The sequence below is a fragment of the Engystomops pustulosus genome, chromosome 4 (genome assembly GCF_040894005.1).
Source record: "Engystomops pustulosus chromosome 4, aEngPut4.maternal, whole genome shotgun sequence".
NCBI classification, from domain to species: Eukaryota; Metazoa; Chordata; class Amphibia; order Anura; family Leptodactylidae; genus Engystomops; species Engystomops pustulosus.
The window spans coordinates 157509789-157528678 of NC_092414.1; the positions used below are offsets into that span (position 1 = coordinate 157509789).

The 18890-nt window shown below is 37.6% G+C and overlaps 1 long non-coding RNA gene across 1 annotated transcript in view; it reads left to right on the forward strand.

Annotated features, from left to right (window-relative positions):
* The window catches only part of LOC140127482 (uncharacterized), a 475084-nt gene extending 468345 nt beyond the window's left edge, over positions 1 to 6739 (forward strand). Inside the window, exon 5 of the long non-coding RNA XR_011854996.1 lies at positions 6323 to 6739. This is a non-coding gene — a long non-coding RNA (uncharacterized lncRNA). The remainder of the gene's footprint in view (positions 1 to 6322) is intronic.
* Positions 6740 to 18890: the final 12151 nt, after the last annotated feature.

Genomic DNA, 18890 nt, shown 5'->3' on the forward strand with positions numbered 1-18890 from the left:
CTGTACAGTGGTGGTCGTGGCCAATGCCAGGCATTGGGACCCACTAAAATAAGGTCACCATGAAGAGATTACATCAAATTCATATGCGTTAATTTATCCTAGTAGCAAAAGATCATTGTATAATGTTTGAATGAGCTTTTTCCATAACTTTTGCTTGCAGCTTTATTGTTAGGGGTCCATTATTAAGTAAAGTATTAAAAAATTACAACAAAGAAATCATATTACTATATTATATAAAGAAGACATTACATCTATTGTGTAAATATGCATTGAGCAAACTTGTACCACAGACACTTTCCCTATGGGAAACAAATTCTAAAACAGCAGGACAATGGCAGAGGTTTGAAACCAAACAATAATGGATTATGTAGAATAACAGCTTTGACTTCCTTGCAGAAGCTCTTCAACTAAACACGACAGGTATAATTTACTATATGTACTTCTGATAAAAGGCCAGTGCCTTTTTGCTTCCGCTTGCTGCTAACTACATGTTTCACACTATGTTTAAGTACACAAAATGACTGCTGCCTCTGATTGCTGGGAGTATACAAAGAAGATAAAGTATGAAAAGCTACACACAAAAGAGCTCTGAATAATTTCAGGGAAGCATAATAATATTTGCCAATTATTACCAAGAACCACCTTTAATAAAATACATTAGCCATGTACTTTACTTGACTTGAATATCCTACTTTGCAACTAATTTGAAAACTTCTTGACTTCGAGAAGGTTTGCAAAATCAGGTCATTGTCAACACACACAATAAAACATACCTCCAAGATTAAGAAATACTTTTGTTTGGGGTGTAAGGGGGACGATCTTTGTCCAAGGTGTATCAGGTCCAGCACAGATATAATTCATTTCATGTGGAATTCTCCTAATCTGTGTTGTTATTGGATGAAATTGGTCATCTAATTGATGAAACTTATTCTTCACTTGTTTGTTTTCTTGATTATGTATCTGATAGTAACGTACTGGAGAGTCATAGGTTGGCTGTGTTAAGATTATTATATGCTAAAAAGTTAATTGATTTCCATTGGAAGGATGCTGAACCCCCTAAACTCCATGAGATTATAATAATAATTATTATTATTATTATTATGATTGCAATCCCTTCCCTCTATTGGTTGTACTTGATGGACAAGTGTCTATTTTCAACCGTATAAACTATGATACTATGATACTATGATTATTATCTTCAGGAACTTCTTACTAGGACTCATCTACCATCAAACTACCATTAAACTGATGGTATATGTAAGCACTGATGTTGGTAGAATCGAACTACTGCTTACAGGTGCAAAGGGTAGTGCAAATAGTCACATTCAACTCACTGATCCCCCACCTCTACAAGTGGCCCCCGCTTCTTTCTGCAGTGATAATGTGCCAATGCAGCCATGTCTCTGCTCTATCCAAAATATCCCCTGCATTCCACATAGATATAGAAACAGTTTAAGTTACTTTAGAGTATGAGGGTTCCAACAAATTGATCAGCTTCTTGCCAGCTACTTGGATTTGCTTTCCTTTTTAAAAAAGGATTTACTAATGATATGGAAACCCCCCTAGATGACCAGGGTAGGAAAAAAAGTTACAGGGGTTCATGGGACCGGATTCATCATCTAGTGGCCTCTTAGAACCAGGGGACAACAAGGGAAGTGAACTCTATTGGATAACAGAATTGACATGTTGTGTTAGAAGAGGCCAAGAATTGTATGGGTTCCTTGACCCATGAAATATGGTTGGGTGCCGGGCCTGTAACTAGAATTTACCAGGGTGAAGCGGTATCTGAAAACTGGAGCAGGGTAAGTACTTGTTCTATAACCTATAGTACTTGTCCCCTATAACTTATTCCATTTAAATGTGTTAGAAAACTAGCCCTAGATACTCCTATGTGAGGAGAAGATTTATGACAACATAGTGAAGGCAATCTCTTATTATAAGTGCCCATTGAGGCTGATAAAATTTGGTTATGTTGGTTATGATGTTTCCCAAGCACATGATAAAGGTTGTATTAAGATTAATGAATTAGTAATTGTTAGAAAGGTGAAAACATCATGTTTTTCTTAAAGGATCTTTACGTTGGCTTAGTGGTTAGCATTACAAACCTTGCAGTGCTGGGGACCTGGGTTCAAGTCCCGAGGTCAACATCTGAAAAGAGTTTGTGTGGGTTTCCTCCGGGTCCTGGGGTTTTATTACACACTCCAAAACATACTGGTAGGTTGATTCCGAGCCCCATGGGAAAAGGAACTGATTTGGCAAGCTCTGAGTAGTGCTGTGTAATCTGTGTGCACTATATAAATAAAGGAATTATTAACATCTTTAATCAGATATACTGATAGACTCCTATAAGGATCAGGATGATTTACCTAAAAAAGTTTTATAAATATGCTAATGAGTCAGAGGCACTCATCACCTGAGCTCCTCCTGGTTATGTGGGCTGATACTATATGCACACCCCCATTATAATTAATCATTCAGACTGCTGTTGACGTCAGCCAGCGGTCTGAAAATCTTGTGCATGCACGCTGAGACTTTCCATGTATAGCCAAAGCCAGGTGCATGCAGGGAATGTCTCCATGAGATTTTCAGATGGCTGATGTCTGAATGATCAGAAGGGGGGACCCGGCTGTATTGATGAGTAAGTACGTTATAGGAATCTACCATCAATATTTCTGATAGTAGATATCCTTTAAATTATATTTTGTGTCTCCTCTAAAAACAATGCTGTATATAGACTCACCGGCCACTTTATTAGGTACACTATGCTAGTAACGGGTTGGACCCCCTTTTGCCTTCAGAACTGCCTCAATTCTTCATGGCATAGATTCAACAAGGTGCTGGAAGCATTCCTCAGAGATTTTGGTCCATATTGACATGATGGCATCACACAGTTGCCGCAGATTTGTCGGCTGCACATCCATGATGCGAATCTCCCGTTCCACCACATCCCAAAGATGCTCTATTGGATTGAGATCTGGTGACTGTGGAGGCCATTTGAGTACAGTGAACTCATTGTCATGTTCAAGAAACCAGTCTGAGATGAATCCAGCTTTATGACATGGCGCATTATCCTGCTGAAAGTAGCCATCAGATGTTGGGTACATTGTGGTCATAAAGGGATGGACATGGTCAGCAACAATACTCAGGTAGGCTGTGGCGTTGCAACGATGCTCAATTGGTACCAAGGGGCCCAAAGAGTGCCAAGAAAATATTCCCCACACCATGACACCACCACCACCAGCCTGAACCGTTGATACAAGGCAGGATGGATCTATGCTTTCATGTTGTTGACGCCAAATTCTGACCCTACCATTCGAATGTCGCAGCAGAAATCGAGACTCATCAGACCAGGCAACGTTTTTTCCAATCTTCTACTGTCCAATTTCGATGAGCTTGTGCAAATTGTAGCCTCAGTTTCCTGTTCTTAGCTGAAAGGAGTGGCACCCGGTGTGGTCTTCTGCTGCTGTAGCCCATCTGCCTCAAATTTCGACGTACTGTGCGTTCAGAGATATCTTCTGCCTACCTTGGTTGTAACGGGTGGCGATTTGAGTCACTGTTGCCTTTCTATCACCTAGAACCAGTCTGCCCATTCTCCTCTGACCTCTGGCATCAACAAGTCATTTCCGCCCACAGAACTGACGCTCACTGGATGTTTTTTCTTTTTCGGACCATTCTTTGTAGAGATGGTTGTGCGTGAAAATCCCAGTAGATCAGCAGTTTCTGAAATACTCAGACCAGCCCTTCTGGCACCAACAACCATGCCACGTTCAAAGGCACTCAAATCACCTTTCTTCCCCATACTGATGCTCGGTTTGAACTGCAGGAGATTGTCTTGACCATGTCTACATGCCTAAATGCACTGAGTTGCCGCCATGTGATTGGCTGATTAGAAATTAAGTGTTAACAAGCAGTTGGACAGGTGTACCTAATAAAGTGGCCGGTGAGTGTATATCTTAGTAATATATTAAATTAGGTTTAATAAATATATCAAATCTAAACTATAATCATACGGGGTTGATCCAAATTAACACCAATATCCCTTAAGTGTAATGCATGGTGGCCCATAGTGTGGTGAAAATTCTATTTAATTTTTCATGGTGTCTTATTTTATCATCGTTTGTATAGATACTATAGAGTTGCTTGTGTTCATTTCATCTAGAGAAGGACATACAAAACTTATGTAGGGCAATGTATGATAACATTTTGAGTTATTGATTGCTGTCTCGTAGAAGTGAATAGACATGTCTAAAAGGCAAGTTATTTTTTTAGCAACCCCCTGTTTAATAATACTTTGAGATTAGTTATGTACTTGGCTGACCCCTATGGAGCAATGGATTAGAATTGTGCTGTCAGCACTTCACACAGAATATCGTTAAGCCATGAGATCTAGTGATGTGTTTTACTTATTCTCCATTTCAGATCACTGGCAACCCTGACTTTACTGAACTGCTTTATTGCAACCATCTGCAGTTTGTGTTTTAATCTCAGTGGAGTAAGCTGAGATGTATTGATATTTAATACTGAAATCTCGTCTGGCTCAGCTACACTACAGGTCTCAATGTGTAGTGTAGGAGATGAAGGAATTTCTCTCAATTGATCAAAAGACTACAAAATCTAACAAGCACATTACTTTAGAAAAAAAGGGAAAAAAACACATGACATAAAATGTGATATAAACAGAAAAGTAAAACAATATTTGTGTCTTATCGGACTATAACAGTAACAGAAAGACTCCAGTAACAACTTGGCAGTTTTTCATGTATACATATCTATTTCACCATAACAGTCATTGGCAGAATAAATCTCCAAACAATTCCAAGGGCTCTACTCTCCAAAAATAATTTTCTTTCTCTGTGTTCTAAGATGTTTATTAGTATCAAACATTTGGTGGTTGTTTCATAATGTATCTATAAATCCGAAGCAGAAGGTAAAGCAGGAGTCTGCTAAGAGTGATCTTCGATCAGAGACATTGAAGGCTAGCCAGCTCTTTACCAATCTAAACAGTCATTACATGCTTGATTTATTGCATTTGTGGAGCATTTATTATTTCACTTTGGTCTAGTTGGTGGTCATACCTATAATGTTCCTGTTCGGGAATGAACAATAAAATGGAAATGGAAAGAACAGACATGAACAGTGAGCTCTTAAGATAGACCCACCCAGTTGTCCTTACCTACTTTCTTATCCTACCCTAGACAGTACGTAACAACTAGTCGATGTTCCCTTCTTGTGCCACTATGAAAACACAGAAACAAAAAAACAGTACAAATAAACACAGAAGAATTTACATACAAATAGGGGTCAAAACAAAGAGGACCCCTAATGCAGTACAGAATCCCGAGACAAATGGTTGGTCAGAAGTCAAGCAAGGTCAAAGGATGATAGAATACAGAAGTCCAGACAATGCTAGCAAGCTCCAAATAAATCTTATAGAAAGCTCTGGGAAGACAATTCTCTTATGAGTTATCAGAGTACTAGACAAAACAGTGATTGGTCTCCTGACATCCAGGCAAACCAGAGTAGCAGGAGAGGAATGTAAGTGGAGGAGGCATCTGTACATCACAGTTACTTTAACTGTCTGCAGCCAAGAACAAAGTCAACAGGAGACAGAAAGGTGTGGCACAATAGAATGCAAACTATATACAAAATCACATAATGAAAAAGTAACATAATGAAAAAACAATAAATGTCACCTTTTTTCTGAATGAAGAACCTCAACAAAAGGTCAAAAATGGGGATTTTTGACGAATTAAATGATAGAGAAACTGCCAAAATCTAAAATGTTGCGATTGAATATTTGTGACTTAAGTCACTGGGTTTTGTATAAAATAGGTTCTTTAAGTTTGTTCTTAAGTTGAATATGAATGTAAGTTGGAACAGGTATAATTAGTAAGTGTAACTCAAGCCAGATAATTTTTTGAGACCTGTGACAATCAGATTTTTTTACATTTTGGATTTACATAGGAAAAAGGATTAACAAAACATCTAACTTCCAGTAGATCATTTCAGGATGGGACTAAAGTACAGCACCCAGAGAACTTGACCAGAGGTCACAGTGGGCGGAGAGATCCATTTGGGTCGTCTGTAAATTGTGTGTTCTTAAGTCGGGGACCGCCTGTATGCGATTATGTGAAATATTATCTGAACTACTAAGAAAATAAAAGTAAAAATTCTGTGTGTCACACTCATGTTAGGAGGAATTGGGAAGCACAGTAGTTGACCCTGTAAAACTGTATGAGATAATGCAAAATGTTAATGAAGATTTTATTGCTCTAAATTAATCTAATGTTCCTTGCACTTCTCTTTGTCTTTTCATTTTTAGGTTCAGCATTTACAATCCATCTTCATAACAAGGTAAGCATTAAATGAATATTCACAGACAATAGCATAAGCAAAGGACTTTTACATGATCCAGACATACGTTCAGCTACTTACAAACACAAGGCTGAGGCTCATTTTACCCTTTATCATTCGGGCCCTCTGAAGTGTATTAAAACGCTTGTTCTCTTCCTTGTGTTCCTTGAATGAAAATCGAGATAAAGAAATGAAAAGTAGTGGCCGGATACTCAGATCTCTGAAGGAAGAAAGACAGGTTTTGTCTTTGGTTTTCCACTCTGATTAATCCTTTTATAAAAGTAAGAGTAGCTGTCTTCTGAAGCTGGATCACATGACACATGCCTTTTGTCTACCACCTTCCACAGAGACAATCCTTCAAGCTGAAAGAAACAACAGGTTGCATTGAACACACATATAACTTTACTGATTACAGATATTTTAGACAGGTGATCTTCAGCTAATTTCTTTCAAATAAGTCTAAGAAGATAGCATTGGTTCTAGGAATGTTGTGAGATAGAGCTCATTGTTTACAGTAAAAAATTCCAAAAAAGTCTTCATGGAATATCTTCCGGAGTAATGCTTAGATTTCAGGATAGTTTATCATTATTAGAAGTATTACATTGATGTTCTTAGTGGCTATTTTGGAATTCTAAGTTATATCCATGTCTTTAATGCAAGTGATAAATAACTCTAAAACTTGTCAAAACCCCTTTAAATTGGTCATCAAGATGCTCAAAATCTATCTTAAGATTACATGATAAAAACAATAAATATACTCCTACTTTATGAGCCCGATTCCTGCATTTTATACAGTAAACACATGCTTAGTCATCCTCTGACCCCCAGACAAAGGCTATCGCCGAAACGCGTCGGGGAATCTCTACGCGGTAGACGGGAGGTACATTATGACCACGGGTATGTCATTACATTGCAATATGAATATGCTTCTATAACTTTGTATGGTATTAGGGATGCGGCTTCTTTAAGATAAGCGCTACTGCACTTTTTGTGTTTTGTGTTAGGTGTATTGTCTTGATGATGCAGGAATCCTCGCTTCCTCGTAATAATCTTCATCTAAGCTCTTCCTGTACCTTTCATAACCTAGAATGGATCGGGCGCCTATTGCAGTGTGAAAACTAGTTATGGTCACAAGGACAACGCTATGAAGACATTTTACATTGGCTGTCTTATCTGGTATACAAAAGGTGAAGAGTAATATCATAATAAATATTAGGTTCATGACCCCATAATAGGACAATAGTTTATAAGGAAGCCTATCTGTCTGAAACACTGTATTCCAATGCAATCCTGTTATCTTGCTAAACCACATAGCGGTGCATCTGTGTGGATTAATGCTTTTCAATGAGTAAAGCAGCTTTAGATTAACAAGTCTCTTTGGCAACCTCCATATTTTTTGATTTTGTGAAAATAATAATTGTGTGGTGGAAGCCAAAACAAAAAAATATATATTTCCAACGAGGATAGCTAAAAAATATGATTCGGTGAAAACCGATGAGTTTTGTAAGTACAGTTATAACAACCAAGCGAGATAATTAACTCATTAAAGGACATCTAAGCTTTTGTCACATAGGCATCTGCACTGCCGCAATATATAGTTGTGTTTTTGGAGATTTTCGTTGCCATAGTTTAATTCCTTGAAGAAACAGATAGCATGTGTCGAGGATTATGGATTAGAGAATACGAAAATCCTATTAAATCTTCAAATAAAGAAATGGAGGTTTTCCTCTGAGTTGTCATTTCCAGTAGACCCTTAAAGATAAATAATACAACTCTTTGTAGAATTATGTAGATATTTGTTTCTCTATGAATGTAATATTTAAGGCAGCAGCTGCACAACATCAATAATGCTTTCTGCAGTCACAGACTATTTCCATGCTGGTTTACAGCTCATGGCGGAGCGAGAGCATTATATAAACGTTCATTATTGGAGCCGAGATTGCAGGAAACAGTCATTATGATATCATCATAAATCTTCACAGTATGATGAGTTTTACAGAAAACATCCCTATCATTTTTATTACTGTACATATTTAGGACCTAGTCCGAGCTGAAATCCCAATGATCTCAAATTACTTTGGCCGCAGAACTGCGTGCATTTTTTCCCAACATGGATTAACATCCACTTCTGTCTATAGATATAAAGCTTCATGTTTTTATGTGTTAACCATATTGTAAAGTAGATATAGAAGTAGCACTGGTTAACAGAGGCGTAACTTGAGGGGGTGAAGAGGTTGCGATCACACCCGGGCCCAAGAGGTTTAGGGGGCCCTTATGGTATCACTTTCTCATATGAGAAGACTATTACTATAAGCCGTACATTATAGTCGGGGGGCCTGGCACAGACTTTGCACTAGAGTCCATCAGCTTCTAGTTACACCATTGCTGGTAAACATAACTAATTTAACCCATTGACTAGACCTGATAACTCACTCTGTCATTTTAGATAATCCAGGAGAAAAACTGTTTTGTGCGATAACTAAATGAGATAATGCATGTTCCATTTTAACCAGTTCACCTGTATAGTGGGAGATCTTTTTCTTCTTTCTCATATATTTAAGATATTTCTTGGAGGAAAATGCTAGTGTTAGATATGGATTGCCATTGTAAATGCTGGATAAGAGATAGCATACCAGTGTTTGGTTGGAGTTAACTGCATAATAAAGCGGTTTTATTGTTGAGGGTCATTTGTAAATAAAAAGAAATTGCTAGAAGTGAACAAAAAAGAGCCAAAAGTAAAAAAAGAAGAAATTGCCAGCTTAGCAGTTCATGCTAATGTACAACGTAACTCCACAGTGTCCACTGTTTTTAAGATCCAGAAAACTGGATCTAGAAACATTCTGAAAAGGGAACCGGTCATCAGAAATTGACCACTACCAGTATGTTGTGAAGCAGCTGAACAGTTTCTTGATCATGTTCCGTTTATAGCCCAGGTTGGTGACATCATCCAGCAAGTGATAGAGGGAATGGTTGTGGCAGAGGGAATGGATAAGGGTGTGGTCACATGTAGACGCAGCGCTAGCATATGGGGGTAGCACGAGGCCCGATCACATATGTGTTTCTATGGAAACAGATGTGATTGGTAACCAGATCCCAGTGTCTTGCATAGTTTTAATGTAAAACACTGGGTTCTGCTTACCGATCCCATGTGTTTCCATAGATTCTCACATGCAATCATATCACGCACACATACAGCTCAGTTACATCTTTTGCCTCAAACACACAGCTGTGTATAGCAGTTGTAGAGAGAAGAAGTAGGGCCGTGTGAGGTATGGGGAATAGATGTAGTAGAGCTGTGTGTGTTTGAGGGAATTGATGTAACAGATATCCATGTCTTTAACCCTTACATGTCTCTTAGCCCTTTTTCGTTTTTGCTTTGTTTTTTACTCCCTTCATTCCAAAAGCGATAACTTTTTTATATGTCTAATAACAGAGATGTATACAAGCTTGTTATCTGCAGCACAAATTGTACTTTTAGTGGTGCCATTTAATATTCCATGCAATGTAATGAAAGTTTTTAATTTTTTCAATGTGAGCTCAAAATGAAACCTCCTTTTTGTTCTTTGGATTGGTACGATCAGAGGGATACAAAATTAAGGCTGCATTCAAATGTGATCCCATGACTGTCAACAATTAGTTTACAAAACCCATGTATTGACACCATGGGGCTCATTTACTTACCCGGTTCAGTCGTGATCCAGCGGCGCGTTTTCCGACACGGATTCGGGCTCTGCCGGGATTCACTAAGGTCGTGCGCCCGATGTCCACCAGGTGTTGCTGCTGTGCCTTGGTCCACCGGAGTTCACCTTCTTCTCTTTGGTGCATGTAAGTGCATGTCAAGCGAGACAAATTCTTTTTTAAATACAGCGTTTTTTCTGAATACGTCAGGTTTTTATGACGGCCACGCCCCTGATTTCCGTCGCGTGCAAGCCAGCGCCAATGTGACACAATCCAATCACGGGCGCCCGGGGCAATTCAGGGAAAAACGGCGCAAATCGGTAATATTCGGGAAACCCGGCGATTCGGCCCCTTAGTAAATGATCCCCCATGTGTGAATGCACCCTTATATAGGTTTTATTAGGTTTTAGTAGATTTTAAAAAATTTATATCTTTTAAACAAAACATATTTTGTCATTTTGCGCTGACATTTTCATTTATATCAATTTGGGACCTATTTGGGACTATTAGATAATTTTTTTAATTCAAATATTCATGGATAGAAAAATGTTGCAAATGTGGGGAATCGGACATTTGGGCATTATTTTCCATTGCAGCGTTCACAGCCAGGAATAATCTTTTTTATATTTTGGTAGAACTGGCATTTTGGGACATGGTGATACCTAAAATGACCTAATTTTTATACGTGTCCTATGTGTTTTTGTTACTATTATTTCAGACCCTCTAGAATACTTTAACCTTGTAGGGTCTTATAGTGAAAATTACATATTTCAATACTACTGTATTGCAGTATATAGTAATTTTATTGCTGATCTCTGAGGGGGAGATGACGTCATGTGAGATGTCACGTGGAGGTGACCAAGGCATGCAAAATAAGCAGCCCAGAGTGCCGAACATCATTTGCCCACGCTCCATGCTGCTTATTATACTTTTCTTTTCTAGGTGATTCCGGGGTGTCAAAATTAGCAACAGACAGTGCGGGGATCAAGGTGAAGAGGAGCAGAGGTCAGTATTGATAGGTTTTATGCTTTCGAACTGGTTGATTTCCTTTAATGTAACTAGTAAAAGGCAAGTTTTAAGTCTAATTTCTGGCAATCTTGCTTCCTACAATTCATTAATTTAATGTGAGTTAAAGTCTGGAGGGTTTGGGTTGTCTGGCTGGACTATTACCCAACCTTATAAGTATATATATTCCTCTATACTGTCTCAACGCATTGCATACTTTTGAGCTTATAATATAGATATTGTTGTGTTGAAACTATCTCATTCATATAGAGTTAAATGTAAAGTGTGGAGGCAAACTTTATTTCCCAGAAATAAAAGTTCAGCAGTCCTAATCGTTAGGGTTGTACTCTTTCTCAATGACATTTTTTGAAGCTTACCTCTAAAATGTCCAAAATTGTAGTTTTATTATTTGACATTTTATAAAACTCCCTTTTTTGCCATCTCCTAAAATTGTCTTTCCACGATGAGTCAAAGCACAAAAAAGGTCTCTTTGCCCTTATCCTGTACTTTATGTATTATTCTTTTAGCTGTATTTTAAAACATATTATTGCAGCCCTCTACAGGAAGGTTACAAATGGCCGTGATATTTCATGAACATAAATAATAAATTGCTAATTAACCAATTGTTTATGAAATATCAATAAGTATCTTTTTCTTAGTGATTTCAGTGAGTACCATGAAATACTTTATTTACCTTGTGGTACACAGAGGTACCAAAACCAAGAACAAAAGTAAATGGAGGGACAAACTCAAAAACAATTACTGTGATCCCTGCACTCTTCCAGAAGGAAACCTGTCCCATGCGAAGAAAGGCCCTCTGGTGATAAGTGGAAGTAGGACCCTGCCCAAGAGGGCTCACAATCTATGTGGGAGGGTAGATAAAGATATGCTAACTACCAACTTGCTGACACCAACACTATTTTAGCTTGCATTTAATGCTTTGCCAGTATGGTCCCTACTTCTACTAGGGTGGGGGATTGTGAGCATGAATTTCGTATTGCTTTCTTGGTGGATCCCGTGCTTTTGTCATATATGGCGAAAATCATAACTTATTGATGAGTCCAATAGAGCCAAATTGCAGAAAATTGTTACATGTCTGTAAGTATGTTGGTTCTATATAAGCAAGAAAAAGGATTATCCCAATTTATTCCAATAGGTAACAAGTATAGACGGGCTAGATTACACCCCTGCGTGGCTTACAGCTAAAGTTAAAAGGGCAATTAATGATAAAAAAAGAGGGCATTAAAAAAATATAAATCTGACGGGTCACCTGATGCTTTCGATACATTCAAAACACTTATCAAAATCTGTAAGAAGAAAATAAATACAGCCAAAACATAAAATGAAAGACAGGTGGCTAAAGATAGCAAAACAAATCCCAAGAAATTTTTTAGTATACCGATGCAAAAAAAAAAGGGTCAGAGCAGGCTGGACCCCTTTATTCTGAAAACGGGGCATCGGTGATTGGAGACCTGTCAGGATCAGTGGATCCTCTGGACCACCGCGGGAGGTGGAACTAGCCAACACCTGGGACCGGAGTCTAGCAGCACCTGGTCAAGTCCAAGTCCGGGGTCAGCAACAGGAGGTCCAGGCAGGTGGGAACGGGAACACAGGCACACAGAACACAGCAACACGGAGGAACTTGGGTAACACGGCAACACAGGACTCAGGAGCAGGGGCACACAGGAATGCAGGAATACACAGGCCTAAATCCCTTTCTCATCCCTTCCTCATCCAAACCCTTCCCTTTCTTGGTTGAACCTGTGGATATGTGTTTTCAACCATATAAACTATGTAAATACATGTGCAAGCAGTAAGAATGTGCAAAGTCAGACAAAAAACTGGTGCAGTGGCTTTAATAAATGTGGGCCGTTGTCTGCAGATGTAAGAACTAAACTAAATAAGAACTAAACATGACAAAAGAAAACAAAAATATGGGTTTCAAACAGTTAAATTGTTTTAAAATGTAGCGAGGATAAAAAGAAAACTTGAAGAAATGTGACATTTTAAGCCATATTTTGCTGTTAGCATAAAAAGTATTTAAGGTGTTGTATTCCTGATTATGTTGCGTAAGTCTTCTTATTTTTTGGTCCTGTGCCCAGAGGAATGTAACAAATGTATTATAAATACTGACATCACATCAGAGAACGAAAGGGATGTCACTATAGCAACAGCATTCAGAATTTGCACCACAAATGCCGTAGGTGCATTAAAGTAAACCATTAGATTTGTGTTATTACCTTAAGATGATTAAGTTTAAGGTTCCAAATACAGTTACAAAGATGGCATGCCTTCGATCAGGAGCCTTTAAAGTGAAAAAGTATCACTTGTTGAGGGCAATGGTTACTTTCATTTGTTTCTTTTTGCTTCCTGAACTTAAAGGAAACCTACCACATGATATGGTAGGTGTAAGATGGAAATACTAAGCACTAGCTCAGGGTGAGCTGGTGCTGGAGCTTATTTTTGTTTTGTTTCCTAAACCGCTGCATCGCGGTTTAAAACACGTTTTAATCTTTATAGCCGAAGTTGCTTCGGCGCACCAAGCGCGCGAAGCTGCATAGGAAGTGAAGGAGAGCCGCGCGCCGAAGCAGCGTGCCGAAACGCGCGTCGGGGTGTTCATCCACCTTGGAGGCTGTATATTCCTAGTGCCCAGGTAACCGCTATAGATGATTTCATCAATTACTACTACCATTATATTACAATGTTTATGCTGGCACTTTAGATTGATTCTACTTACCTCAATATCCCGTTATCTTCCATGCCTCCTTGATGTTTTTACCTCCTTTCCAGTGTCAGCTGGTCATCTCCCAGTGTGTTAATGTCTGTTAATTTTTAGTACATACTTAATAAATCTTTTTGGTAATAAGTTGCTGTGCAAATCTGGTTTTCTTTCTTTAAGTAGATTTTGTAATCCATGTGCACTATATAAATGAAGAATTATTATTATTATTATTATTATTATTATTATTATTAAAGGAAACCTACCAGTTCAAATGGTCGTGTAAGCTGTAAATACCGAGCACCAGCTCAGGGTGAGCTGGTGCCGGAGCTTACTTTCGTTAGTGTTATAAACCACTGCATCCCGGTTTAAACACTTTTTAATGTTTATAGCTGTAGCTATTTACAGCTTACACCGACCATTTGAACTGGTAGGTTTCCTTTAAGACTTAACAGAGATGTGAACTGGCCCTTAATCAATCTGTAACTGTACAATGTATGTAAAAAAGTTCTAAATCATTTTGAAGCCCACAATAACCTGAGTACACAATTAAGCAGTGCATAAACAAATCAGCTCCAGTCAGCCTTATACTGTGATAACAAGCCAAACTGCCACCTTATTGGTTAGTTAGTTCAGCAGCAGCTAAGATATCATAAACTATAGATCATGTATAGACAGATTATTAGTTTATTTGCCTGCACAATGTATAATATTTGGATCAAATCTGTGTACAACTCAAAAAATGCTATGGCTGGATCAGTCCAAGACAAGACCTAAAATATATACTGTATAAAATGCCAGCCGAGCCTTTATGTGCTTGGCGTAATTATAAAGAAAATCTTGGTCTATACATAAAAAGTGCAATTCACTGATAAAAATGCTATTTGTCTAATTTGTGAAATGAGCAAGGAAGCTTTTACAGCATTGTGAATCTGAAAGGTCAGATATTTCTGTATTTGAGAAGTCTACAGAATACCAATTAAATATGGCAGGCTGCAGATTTGCATTCCCGTAAATTGATGTAAGGATTTTTCATAATTTAATTTTAATATTATTGTAGAATGATTTTACCCTTATTAAAGAAAACATTGTTTTATAACTTGATGTGTGATTTTAAGTAAGTTGGGTTCATGTTCATTCTGTGTCTCATGTTTTGGGGTGGATTTTGTTGTTGTGTTTGCATTCAACCACAGATAGCAGCCGTTCTTTCATGCCATGTATTGATTATGAATCATCAAATAGATTACAAATATTACAGAATGAGTAAAAAATAAAAGATACAGGGAGTAGAGGGCAGCAAGGAACTTGGCACTTTTTTAAGATTTTTTTTAAATTACCAAACAGATTCAAATCTAACAAAGTTCTGCAAAGATAAAGTGATTATTACAATAACATCTTAACAAATCACCATGGTCATCTGCCTCCCCTTGGCATAAAGAAAAGTATAATAGATTATTTATTTATTTTTTGTCTCCTCCACCCTTCCTAAGGTGGCATATTACATAACACTCCAATAACAACTTCAGACTTATTGTTGTACATATATAATTTCATTTTCTTGTCCTCTCGAACCATGCCTCTCCCAACACAGCCCTCTCATTTTCCTCCACTCCATCATAACATTCACCTAGTACCATAATATCCATTTTTCCCCAGTCCTGGACCCTAAGTGTATTTCTATTCTTCCAATTTCTCGCCATCATCAAACCATTCATAGAATATATCTTATTTTTGTGCCCCTTACTTCAATTTTCATATCCAGATTTGGTATGATACATTCAAATGACCATTGTAAACTACATCCTTCTATAATCAAAATAATTTTGGACACCTTCATATCATATAAATTAGCTCCACATCCACCAAATCACATCTGAGGCATTTCTCTTCTTTATCACAAAATATTAGGGGGGTATAAGACTTTATGCATCCAAAACACTTGAGACAAAATATAGGACCGATTTCTTGTGGTTTATTTAATCATTTTTAAAGAATCCGTCCATTCCTCCATTATCAAATCCACTAGATCTTTTTTTCATTTTTCATAACAATAAAGAGCAGAGCTAGCCAACTCACCACTACCCAACAACTGATATATCTTAGACATCAGGCCTTTCAATCTAGACCAAGACCTCCTAGTTGCCCAGAAAGGTATTAATGTCTCCTTTAATCAATTTTAACAGAAAAGGTTTGATTTTATAAAAGGTGTTCCCTATTTCGCCCCTTTTAATGAATGTGAACGACATAGGTGATTGGTCTGATAAACCCCTTGCACTCATGGCAATTTTACAAATCTATCAGATGTGAACCCAGCTTTAAATGTCCCGCCAACATTGCTCCTTTTTTAACTCTTTCGGGTCCGCTCATCTACAAACCGGGCAAAGTCCCCCATCCAATATATTGGAAGATTTTTATATTTATTTTTCTGACAAGAATCATCTATAAATATTCCCACCAACACTACTTCCTATTCATCGAAAGAAAAATGCAACATGACATATCTACCCAGTGGGTCTATTCTCATGCCAGTTGACACATCTATTGATCATTATGCTTACCCCATGTGCATATGCTGAAAAAGTTAAATGGTAAAAAGGGATACTTGTAAGGATAAGAAATTCTGGTTAAGTTATTAACAAGTGAGTCTCCTGTAGGCAGGTTACATTGGGTTGGTACGAGAGGCACAAATCGAAAACCAATTTTTTTTATTATTATGGAGGCAACACACTTTCCAAGAAATCTAATTGATCATACAATTATATAAACAAATAAAAAGATCCCAGTTTTCCTCACATAATTTATGCTAACCAGTCGTTTCTCCCTATGTGTGTTTGGGACCTAGCAGCCATTTCTGGCCTTTTCCAAGGTCTATCTTAAAAAGAGTTTCCCTGATTCCATAGGATAGGTTTCCATTCGGTACTTAGCTCTAAATATATGGTTTACAGATAGAATTACACAGTTGTGAATGCTTCGCTTTTCATAGATTTTTAACACTTCTTTATAATTATCTGGTCGAGGCTTTAAAGGTTGTGTACATCCATCTGCTCTACCTTCTGCATCTGGTTTTATAATGTACTCAGGTATAGATTTTCTTTGGCTGTTCTCCAAATATTGTGTAATAACTTAATTATATTTTATGTTTTCATTACAACCATGACAAGAATGTAGTATCAATTCTTACAAGTCGGTGACCTCTTCTATTCCCCTTCAAACCCAAACTCGTTAATGTCTCTGAGTGTCGCGATTGCCATTCTTTGTGACCTTTGCCATCTAACCTTTGCGGGTTTCATAAATGTGCCATATAAAAGTCATCACTCCTAGAAATTATTACTTTAGCTGTATATGCTGTGATCTTTTCTGTATATCCTGAACAGTAAATAATAGTCCAGCTTTTATCATTACCGTCTTGGGCCCTGTGAATATATGGAAAGAGATTTTTTTTTCAGTTATATCTTTCCTGTGTGTATTGAATTTATCATGTGTGTTACTTTACAGATTGTTCTTACTGAGTGTAGATGCTTTGGGAGTCATTTAAATCTTACTACGCCCATGACTATCATCCAAAAAAAAATTAGTCTTTTCTGTCACATTTAATGCTCAGAATTTTGCCAGTTTAATAATTAACATGTTCATCCCTCTGTTCTCTTTACACAAATTCTCGGAGCACATCCCAAAATATAACTATATAATATGAAAGAAAACCAGGTACAAATATCAAAGAGGTCATCTAGTTCTTGGCCATAATTGACCCCTAGCAATTACACTCTATTCAGCCATTGATTATTGGAACGTTTTGTAAATGCCAGTATATCAGAGATTACAATATTTAAATATGTCCAGGAACACTTTGTAGCTTTTATTCATTTTCACCTTTCAAAAAGCATAACTTTCGAAAAGCATCATCATAGGGCTTGGTTTTATTCATGACTTGTTTCTAACCTTTGCTTGTAGAAAATTACGGGGTAGGGACATTTCAGATGCTTTTTTTAATGTTTTTAATTTTTAGTGTTTATTTTAATATATAAATAACATGGGGGCACATGTACCTTTTTTGGGCTTAATGCTACTGACTTTTTATTCCTTTTTCTGCATTTCTGTCACATGTGTATTAGGAGTTTTGCCTTTTTAATACATCTGAGTTAAGGTCTTTAGTGATTTTGCAACTTTTTGAATAAAATTCAATTCAAATAAAGTCTCAAAAAGCTTTACTATGCTTGACAACAGCAATATGGATTTGCAACTTTTTTGCACCTTTTTGCGACTTTTTGCACTCAGAGAACTCTGTAGAAGACTAGACAATGGCAAACTTTGAAGGTATGGGGTGTCTTAGGCACATAAACAGTTGCAAAAGGGCACATGTGTCACAAAAAGTAGTAAAGAAAGAAGAAAATGTCATGATATAGGCAGTACAGTGGTGCTTAGTGGTTATTTTTTATATGTCCCCTAAATTGCCTCTCTTGGCTTAAAACATCCTCCTTAAAAGAGAACCTGTAATTTTTACATAATAACTAGTGATGAGCGAGTATACTCGTCCGAGCTTGATGCTCGGTCGAGTATTAGCATACTCGGACCGGCTCGTTGCTCGGACGAGTATTTGCCCTGCTCGATAACGAGCATTTAATTAAAAAAAAAGAAGTGAAGAACAATAAAAAAATACAATTAAAACATTTAATTTAACCGTTTAATTGAAGAAAACAGTGAAATAACACAGTGCAGAATAGATTGCAGATGTTCGGGAACATCTGCGATCTGTTCCGGAGACACGCGTGCAGAACGGTGTTCTCCACAATAGTATTTGAAGAACAATATGTGTGAAGAACACATTGCAGATGTTTGGCAACATCTGCAAGTTGTTCTCTACACATATTGTTCTTCAAATACTATTGCGGAGAACACCGTTCTGCACGCGTGTCTCCGGAACAGATCGCAGATGTTCCCGAACATCTGCAATCTGTTCTGCACTGTGTTCTTTCACTGTGCTCGGTCAGTTTGTCATTTTACTGAAAAATGCTCGGGTCTCCCATTGATTTCAATGGGGCTCGTTACTCGAGACGAGCACTCGAGCATCGGGAAATGTTCGGTTCGAGTAACGAGCACCCGAGCATTTTAGTGCTCGCTCATCTCTAATAATAAC